Below are 7,488 nucleotides of genomic sequence, written 5' to 3'. Positions count from 1 at the left end.
GCCTTCCTGGCAATACAATCTAACTCAACGCTACATGGGTGATATCCCATACTTTCTCAAGAAGATGATGAACTGAAGAAATGAGGTATAAAAAACAAGTTTGGATAAACACATTGCTAACTATGATATAAAAAGCCTAAAACATTAAATAGTCATATAGAAACATTCTCTATTTAGCACATCATGGATCTGATACCAATCACAAAAAGTGAAGGAAATAGAACTTTAATATTCATCAAACTCAAGAAATTCTTCAACACATGATGGATGAATCCAATATTCAAAAAAAGAAAGATGAACTATAGAAAGAAAGAAGAAATATAGAAACAAAGACAAAATATATAAAGAAAGATGAAATATAGAAAGAAAGGCGAAATATAAATTGAAAGTTAAAATATAGAAAGAAAGACAAAATATAGAAAAAATGTGAAATATAGAAAGAAAGACAAAATACCAAAATAAAGATGAAATAAAGAAAGAAAGGCAAAATACAGAGAGAAAGGTGAAATATGGAAAAAATGTGAAATATAGAAAGAAATGAGAAATATAAAAAGAAAAGGCAAACTATAGAAAGATACACGAAATATAGAAAAAAATATAAAATACAAAAAGAAAGGCGAAATATAGAAAGAAACACGAAATACAGAAAAAAGGACGAAATAGAGAAAGAATAATGAAATATAGAAATAAAGAAGAAATATAGAAAAAAAGTCAAAATATAGAAAGAAAAATGAAATATAGAAAGAAAAGGCGAAAAATAGAATGAAAAGGCGAATTATAGAAAGAAAATGCGTAATAAAGAAAGAAGAGGTGAAAGATAGGAAGAAAATATGAAATAAAAAAAGACAAGGCAAAAAATTGAAAGAAAGGCAAAATATAGAAAGAAATGGTGAAATACAGAAAAATGTGAAATATAGAAAGAATGGGCGAAATATTGAAAGAAAAGGTGAAAGATAGAAATAAAGACGAAATACAAAAAGAAAGATGTTATAGATAAAGAAAGTCGAAATACAAAAAGATAGACAAAATATAGAAAATAAGACGAAATATAGAAAGAAAGACAAAATACAGAAAAATAGAAGATATACAGAAAGAAAGATAAAATATAGAAAGAAAGACAAAATATAGGAAGAATGACGAAATATTAAAAGAAAAATAAATTATAGAAAGAAAGACAATTTATAGATAGAAAGACGAATTATAGAAAGAAAGATGAAATACAGAAAGAAAGACATGACATCGAAAGAAATGTATAAAAATAAAGGAGAATTAAAGAGAGAAAGATGAAATACAAAAAGAAAAACAAAATATGAAATGAAAGACAAAATGCAGAAAGAAAGAAAGACGGAATGCAGAAAGAAAGAAGAAATACAGAAAGAAAGATGTAATTCCAAAAGAAAGAGGAAATGGAAAAAGAAAGGTGAAATATAAAGAGTAAGACAAAATATAGAAAGAAAAACGAAATATAGAAAAAAATGAAATCTAGAAAGAAAGGTGAAATATAGAAAGAGAGGCAAAATATAGAAGAATGGTGAAATATAAATAGAAAGGCAAAATACAAAAAGAAAAAAGGAAATACAAAAAGAAAAAATATAGAAAGAAAGACGAAATCTAAAAAGAAAGATGAAATACATAAAGAAAGACAAAATGCTTAAAGAAAAACGAAATTTAGAAAAAATGTTGAAATACGGAAAGCAAAATAAAATACAGAAAGAAAGGGGGAATATAGAAAAAAAGGTAAAATTTAGAAAGAGAGGCGAAATATAGAAAGAAAATGTGAAATACAGAAAGAAAAATAATATAAGGAAAAATAACAGAAGGCAATAAAAAAAAACTAAAGGGCAGAGAATTACTTCAAATGTATTCACAGTGTTTTAAAAAGTACTTACAATAAACTTCAAACACCTTACGCTTTACAGACGGTAACCTTGAAGACAAATTTCTAACTCCGGGATTCAAGTGATGAAATATGAAATATAGAAAGAAAGACGAAATATAAAAAGAAAGAAGAAATACATGAAGAAGGGTGAAATAGAGAAAAAAAGTGCAATAGAGAAAGAAGGGTGAATTAGAGAAAGGAAGACAAAATATAGAAATAAAGGAGAAATACAGAAAGAAAAACGAAATAGAGAAAAAAAGACGAAATGTAGAAAGAAATATGATATAAAAAAACATAGACGAAATAAAGAAACAAAAACGGAATATAGAGAAAAAGACAAAATATAGAAAGAAAGATGAAATACAGAAAGAAAGACAAAATACAAAAAATGAAATACAGAAAGAAGGACAAAAGATAGATATAACGATAAAATATAGAAAGAGAAACAATATATAGAAAGAAAGACGAAATATATAAAGAAAGAAGAATTGTAAAAATAAAGATGAATTATGGGAAGAAAGACGAAATGCAAAATGAAAAACGAAATATAGAAAGAAAGGAGAAATACATAAACAAAGATGAAAGACAGAAAGAAAGACAAAATATAGGTAGAATGACGAAATACATAAAGAAAGATGATATACATAAAGAAATATGTAATATAAAAAGAAAGTCGAAATAGAGAAGGAAAGATGAACTAGAGAAAGAAAGACGAAATATAGAAAGACAGATGGAGTGTAGATAGTAAAGTGAAATATAGAAAGAAAGGTGTAATATAAAAATAAAGGCTAAATATAGAAAGAAAGATGAAATAAAGAAAGAAAGACGAAATATAGAAAGAAAGACAAAGTAGAGAAGAAAGACGAAATACTAAATATTGAAAGAAAGGTAAAATACAGTATTAAAGGTGAAATGCAGAAAGAAAAATAAAATATGGAAAGAAAGAGGAATTACAGAAAAAAAGATGAAATAAGATTTAAGAGTATGCACAGTCTTCAACACTTGCTTGGCAATACGGCCTAACACAACGCGACTTGGGTGGTGTCCCATACTTTCTCAGGAAGATGATGAACTGAAGAAACGAGGTTTAAAAAACAAGGTTAGATAAACACATTCCTAATTATGATATAAAAAGCCTAAAACATTATAGAGTCATTTTGAAACATTTTCTATTAAACCAATCATGGCTCTGATACCAATCATGGAAAGCAGAGGAAATATAACTTTAATACAAACAAGAAAAAACTTAAATTATTCTAGGATTAACCAATATTCATCAAACAGAAGACTTTCTTCAACACATGATGGATGAACCCAATGTTCAAAAAAAGAATGTTAAAATATAGAAAGAAAGAAAAAATATAGAAAGAAAGACAAAATATAGATAAAAATAAGAAATATAGATTGAAAGACGGAATATAGAAAAAAAGACAAAAAAAAATGAAGAATAAATATAGAAAGAAAGTCAAAATTTAGAAAGAAAGATGAAATACATAAAGAAAGATAAAATACTTAAAGAAAAATGAAATAAAGAAAAAAAAGTTGAAATACAGAAAGCAAAATAAAATACAGAAAGAAAGGTGAAATACAGAAAGAAAGGGGGAATATATAAAGAAAGGTGAAATATAGAAAGAGATGCAAAATATAGAGAGCAAATGTGAAGTACAGAAAGAAAACCGAAATACATAAAAAAAGACAAAATATAGAAAGAAAGGCGAAATATAGAAAAAAGATGAAATCTAACAAGAAAGGAGAAAAATAGAAAGAAAAGACAAAATACAAAAAAAAGTGAAATTTAGAGAAAAATGTGAAATATAGAAAGAAAAGAGGAAATATAGAAAGAAAAGGCGAAATATAGAAAGAAAGACGAAATATAGAAAGAAAGAGGAAATTCGAAAGAAATACGAATTCTAAAAAGAAACACGAATTATAGAAAGAATGTCGAAATATAGAAAGAAAGATGAGTTACTGAAAGAAAGATGAAATATTGAAAGAATGATAAAATACAAAAAGAAACATGAAATATAGAAAGAAAGACGATATATACAAAAAGAAAGAAAAAATACAAGAAGAAAGGCAAAATGGAGAAAAAAAAGCAAAATAAAGTAAGAACAGAAAAATAGAGAAAGAAAGATGAAATACAGTAGGAAAGACGAAATATAGAAAAAAAGAAAAATATAGAAAGAAAGATGAAAAACATAAAGAAAGAGGAAATAAAGAAAGAGGAAATAAAGAAAGAAAGACGAAATGTAGAAAGAAAGACGAAAACAAAAGAAAAAGAACATACAGAAAAAAAGTTGAAATATAGAGAGAAAGATAAAATATAGAATGAAATAAAGACGAAATATTGAAAGAAAGACGAAACATAGAAAGAAAGATGAAATACAAAAAGCAAAACGAAATACAGAAAGAAAGGAAAAATAAAAAGAAAAGGTGAAATACAAAAAGAAAACCGAAATATAGAAACAAGGCGAAATACAAAAAGAAAACCGAAATATAGAAAAAAGGCGAAATATAGAAATAAAAGCAAAAAAATAAAGAAACGTAAAATATAAAAAGAAAGACAAAATGTAGAAAGAAAAGCGAAATCTAGAAAGAAAAGATAAAAAATATAAAAAAAGGCTAAAAATAGAAAGAAGAGGCGAAATGTAGAAAGAAAAGGTGAAATATAGAAAGAAAAGTTGAAATATAGAAAGAAAGAGGAAATATAGAAAGAAAGACGAAACTAGAAAGAAAGCCAAAATATAGAAAGAAAGATGAATTATAGAAAGAATGGTGAAACATAGAAAGAAAGGTGAAATAATGAAAGAAAGACGAAATACAAAAGAAACACGAAATATAGAAAGAAAGACAAAATATAGAAAGAAAGCCAAAATATAGAAAGAAAGACGAAATCTAGAAAGAAAAACGAAATCTAGAAAGAAAGAAGAAATATGAAAAGAAAGCTGATAAACTAAAAGAAAGACGTAATAAAGATAGAAAGGTGAAATATAGAATGACAAAAAATATAAAAAGAAAAATTAAATATAGAAAGAAAGACAAAATACAGAAAGAAAGATGAAATACTGGAAGAAAGACGAAATAGAGAAAGAAAGATGAAATAATGAAGAAAGACAAAATGTAGAAAGAAAGACAAAATATGGAAAGAAAGACAAAATAGAGAAAGAAATATGAAATACAGAAAGAAAAAAGAACTATTGAAAGAAATATGAAATACAAAAAGAAAGAAGAAAGAAAGATGAAATATAGACAGAAAGGTGAAATACAGAAAGAAGGACGAAATACATAAGGAAAGGTAAAATACAGAAATAACTAGGTAATACAAAAAAGAAATGCGAAATATAGAAAGAAAAACGAAATACAAAAAAAGATGAAATAAAGAAAGAAAGACGAAACATAGATAGAAAGATGAAATAGGGAAAGAAAGACAAAATATAGAATAAAATAAGAATTATGGAAAGAAAGACGAAATATAGAAAAAAAATATGAAATATAAAAAGAAAGATGAAATATAGAAAGAAAGACAAAATACAAGAAGAAAGATTAAATATAGAAAGAGAGATGAAATTGAGAAAGAAAAAAGAAATAGAGAAAGAAAGATGAAATAGAGAAGGAAAGACGGAATAGAGAAAAAAAGATGAAATAGAGAAAGAAAGATGAAATATAGAAAGAAAGTCGAAATATAGAAAGAAATACGAAATAAAGAAAGAAATATGAAATATAGAAAGTGTTGAATTTAGGATCCCATGAATAATACCTCGAGCAAGGGGAGAGAGAAAGAAAAAACGGAAAAAGAGAAGAGCTCTCGGGTAGAGAGAGAAGAGAAGGAAAATAAAAGAGAGTAGAGAGAGAACACTTCACACGAGAGAGAAGAAAAAAAATAAGAAACTTGCTTGATGAATTCAGAGATACAATCACCTCTATTTATAGTTGAGGAGGTGATAGAGTCCATGTATAAGTAATTTTAGGACTCCTAATTACATTCCAACTAGAACTCTCTAATATAAGCCTCACATGATAATATTACATTATCTATTTAAGAGACTAATTTAACTCAACTACAAACACCTTCTTTAAGGACGTGAATCAAACTAGAGAGCCAGCTCTTGGTCTTATCTTGTGGGTCCCACATAATCTTCCAGCTCATGTAGATAGAGATACCAGCTCATGGTATCTTTGTGGGTCTCACTTGATCTTCAAATCTTCTATTTAATTCCAACACATGTTCCTTATCTCTTAGCTAGAGCCACTTTGTATGAGGACTCTTGTTGACACCTCTCGAGCTCATGGTGGGTCCCACCAGCTTGTGGGGCCACGGTGGGTCCTACATTGTAACACTCCCCCTCAAGCTGGGGGAGAGAAAACATTGTAGATTTCCAGCTTGCTGCAAATATTGGACAAAATTTTGTGAGTGATTGGTTTGGTGAGAATGTCTACAACCTGATTATGTGAAGATACATGTTGGAGAGATAAGATGTCGGTAGTGAATTTTTCTCTTATGAAGTGGCAGTCTATTTCTATATGCTTTGTTCTCTCATGAAAGACTGGATTTGATGTGAAGTGAATTCCAGCCTGATTATCACAATATAGATTCATAGGATCTTCTTTGTAAAAACCCAGTTCAGTTAGGAGAGATCTGATCCATAGGAGTCCGTTGACTGTGTGTGCCATGGCTCTGTACTCTGCTTCTGCACTAGACCTTGCAACTACATTCTATTTCTGGCTCCTCCATGTAACCAAGTTTCCTCCAACCATTGTACAATATCCCGAAGTAGATTTTCTTTCATCCAGGGATCCGGTCCAGTCTGCATCTGAGAATCCTTGGATGTTGAAGTGTCCATGATTTTTATAGAAGAGCCCTCTTTTTGGTGCTCCTTTCAGACATCGTAATATCCGTTCTAGTGCTTGCCAATGACTGAGTTGTGGTTTGGGCATATATTGACTTACCACACTGACTATATATGAAATATTTGGCTTCATTACGCAAAGATAAATAAGTCTTCCCACCAGTCTTTGATATTTTCTGACAACAACTTCTTCTAATTTTGTATTCGAGTCCATAGGAGTTTCTGCTGGTCTACATCCCTGCATTCCGGTCTCCTCCAGTAGGTCAAGGACATACTTCCTTTGAGATAATATAATTCCGTGTCTGAATTGTAGTACTTCAATACCCAAAAATATTTGAGCAGTCCGAAATCCTATCTTGAATTTAGTACATATCCTTTCTTTTGTCTTTTGGATACCCTCTGGATCACTACCGGTTATAATAATGTCATCAACATATACGACTAGAAATACTTTGCCCTTTAGTGTGTCTTTAATAAAAACAGAGTGATCTCCAGAGCATCTGTGAAATCCGGCCCGTATGAGTGCTTGGCTAAAATTTTCTAACCATGCATGAGGCGACTGTTTGAGACCATAAATAGATTTTTGTAGTCGACATACGGACTCCCCCTCGACATACAGACCATAAATCCTTTTGTGTGCGAGAGTATCCTAAGAAGATACACTTCGTAGATTTGGGATCAAGTTTACTGCGTTTTGGGGAGGAAATATGGACAAAACATTGACAACCGAAGATTCTCAAAGGCAGTGAAAAAGGAACATCA

This window comes from Aristolochia californica, unplaced genomic scaffold (assembly GCF_029961685.1).
Source record: "Aristolochia californica isolate CCGP_79_NKW_82.1479 unplaced genomic scaffold, dmAriCali1.0.hap1 SCAF_3, whole genome shotgun sequence".
NCBI classification, from domain to species: domain Eukaryota; kingdom Viridiplantae; phylum Streptophyta; class Magnoliopsida; order Piperales; family Aristolochiaceae; genus Aristolochia; species Aristolochia californica.
Note: the sequence above shows the minus strand (reverse complement) of the source record.